This window comes from Canis lupus, chromosome 17 (assembly GCF_048164855.1).
Source record: "Canis lupus baileyi chromosome 17, mCanLup2.hap1, whole genome shotgun sequence".
Taxonomy (NCBI): Eukaryota; Metazoa; Chordata; class Mammalia; order Carnivora; family Canidae; genus Canis; species Canis lupus.
Window position 1 is genome coordinate 55,464,393 of NC_132854.1, and position 3,005 is coordinate 55,467,397.

Genomic DNA, 3,005 nt, shown 5'->3' on the forward strand with positions numbered 1-3,005 from the left:
TCATCAATATTATCACCGTGTCCCCCCCTTTCCTTCCCAAGGGGTCACTGAAACTTCCATCTCAGCCCTTCGAACCCTGGATTTCTGTGTAGGCTGGCAAGAGGAGGGGGGAAAAATCCTTTGAAATCTCAAATACGTATATGTATCTCCTGCGAGGGACTGGGAAATGTAACCATGGAAACCGGCGCATGCCTGTAACCATGGAGACCCATTTAAACCAGCTGGGCCATTGCCTTCTAGAAGCTGGTGGGGCTTGACTGTTAGGATAGTTAATATGGTCGAGTGATTTCAGTTGTTTAGGTGAGAACCATACAGACATTTTAAGCAATTTTAAGCAAACTGCCAACACTTAAAAGTGTTAGAGGAATAGCCGTTTAAAAGGACTCCCCTCTGTTAGACTAACCTCTGAGAGACCCCCCCAGATCCCTTCCCCGCCCTAATCACATCCATTCAGTAACCACTGTGGAGTGCTGGGCACCCTGGTGGATCCCATCGTATGCGTTCTCCAGGTAATAGACGTTACCTGTTCCATTAGCTTGAATGCCGAGCCACCAATAAAGGGTCTGTTTATGGCCTCTTTACCAGAATCCATCAGAATGTGGCCTTGTGTTTCCAGCAAGTGAGATGTGAACTAGCCTTTTGGCATTGAGAAGGAAACTTCCAGCAGCTGAGGCCCAGAAGTGCTTCCCGGAGCCAGATGACCTGTCAAGCGCGTCCTTTGCCCCGACCCCACCGACCCCACTGTCGCCCCGCAACCACAGCTGCAGAAGCCTGGTGACAGTTTGCTGTGGGCGCTGCTCTGCGGCGCGTTCTGGGCCCCGCTGTGGTTAGAAGAGCCCTGGCGGCGCATCCCTTCCCAGCATGGACCCCCAGGCCGGCCCCGGGAATTCTTGAAACCTCAGGTTTTCTCCCCTGCAAAAGGGCAACAGGCCCCTCTCTTTAGGTTATTTGAGGATAGCTTCCCACAGCTGGCAAGACTGCCACTGTCACGGTCCCGTGTGTCCTGGTCCTGTCTGCACCCCCCCACCCTCCTATCACCCAAACCTTCATGTGCTTTGGTCCCCTTCTAGGTGACCCCACAGCTGGCCCAAACCTTTCCTACCTCCAACCATGCACCGGGGACCGTGTGGCTCGGCAGGGTGACCGTGGGGATGACACCACTGGGACAGGTGGTACATGCTGCCCGTGGGAAGCTGGCTCTGACCCAAGCCACCAACCCCCCAACACTGTAGCCCACTTCACCCTTCCAACAGTCCACAGTGGATTCTTCTCCTCTGCATGGTACAGATGAGGAAACTGAGGCTGGATGGTGTCTGGGTAAATTTGGGGTCACAGCTAGTGATGGCAGGAAGAGCACGTGAGCCCCGGGCTCGCCTCCGGAGTCTGCTCTGTCCGCTACTGTGGGCCATAGTCCTTCCTAAGGCCCGTGTCCCCCCTGCCCACTGGGGATGGAATCCACGGGTCCCCCCTCCATCAGCCTGTCCCAAAGGCCTCCTCTGGGCTCCCCAGGGAGGGAGCAACTTTCCTCCAACCCTCCACCCACCCCCACGTCAAGTTCCTTGCTCCCCCAATTATTCCCTTTGTCCTGATCCTCAGGCCTCCCTCTCATCTGGCACTTTCCTCTCAGCCTGTCACTGGATCCAAGTCTGTCCTAGCTCATTAAAATCAAATCTTTAAAAATGTGACTCTCTCTGCTTGTCATCCTCTCTCCTTTTCACAGCCAAACTTCTAGAAAGTCTTCTACCTCCATGTCTAGGCTTCCTGACTCAAGGCTCTGCTGCAACTGTTCTCCCCGTGGCCCCCCAACTTCTAACATAAATGGTCTTGTGCCTTACCCCCTCCCTCCCCTCCCTTCCTTCCTGTCACCTTCCTCCCTTTCTTCTTCCCATCACCCTTCTTCTCCCTCTCCTCCTCCTCCCTCTCTCCCTCTCTCGACTTCTCCTATCTCCACCCCTTCTGTCCAGAAACAAATAATATAATATATAACATAACATAACATAACATAACATAATATAATATAATATAATATAATATAATTAATATAATATAATACCTTGTTAGGGTACCGGGTCCTGCTCCTCTTTGTAGGACTTTATTGATCAAGTTCTCCCCTTTAATACGTTCCCTAAGCATGACCTCCTGTTCTCCTACTCCCTGGCTCTTCCCTCACCACCTATTCCTTACATCTGGTGTCCCTGGAGGTCCTTGACCTGTGAACCCGGGTCACCTCTCTCTAGGGACTGTCAGTGACATGTCTGTAGGTTTAGCCACAACTTTCTTCTGAGTTTCATAGCAGTAGATAAAAATGAAGATTAACCATTGTGAGGCAGGCTCCGCCTCCCCAAGTCACCAACTGCCCTCCACCCAGGGGCCCATCATCATCCTCCAGTCTCTGCCTCTCACCCACCTCACCAGGACCTTGTATATCCTAAATATCTCTTCTTCCGCTCCTTGTCCCATTCCCCTCACCACTGCTTTAGGCCAGGCCCTCGTGCTCTCCTGCTATATTAAAATCACCTCCTTATCCTATACCTCAACATCTATCAAGCATGATGGTATCAGCTGGGCCTTTCTTTTTTTTTTTTTTTTTAAAGACTTTATTTATTTACGAGAGTCACAGAGAGAGAGAGAGAGAGAGGCATAGACACAGGCAGAGGGAGAAGCAGGCTCCATGCAGGGAGCCTGATGTGGGACTTGATTCCGGGACCCCAGGATCACGCCCTGAGCTGAAGGCGGCGCTAAACCGCCAAGCCACCAGGGCAGCCCCAGCTGGGCCTTTCTTTTTTTTTTTTTTTTTTTTTTAATTTTTTTTCATTTACTTATGATAGTCACACAGAGAGAGAGAGAGAGGCAGAGACACAGACAGAGGGAGAAGCAGGCTCCATGCACCGGGAGCCCGACGTGGGATTCGATCCCGCGTCTGCAGGATCGAGCCCTGGGCCAAAGGCAGGCGCCAAACCGCTGCGCCACCTAGGGATCCCCAGCTGGGCCTTTCTAATACCCAT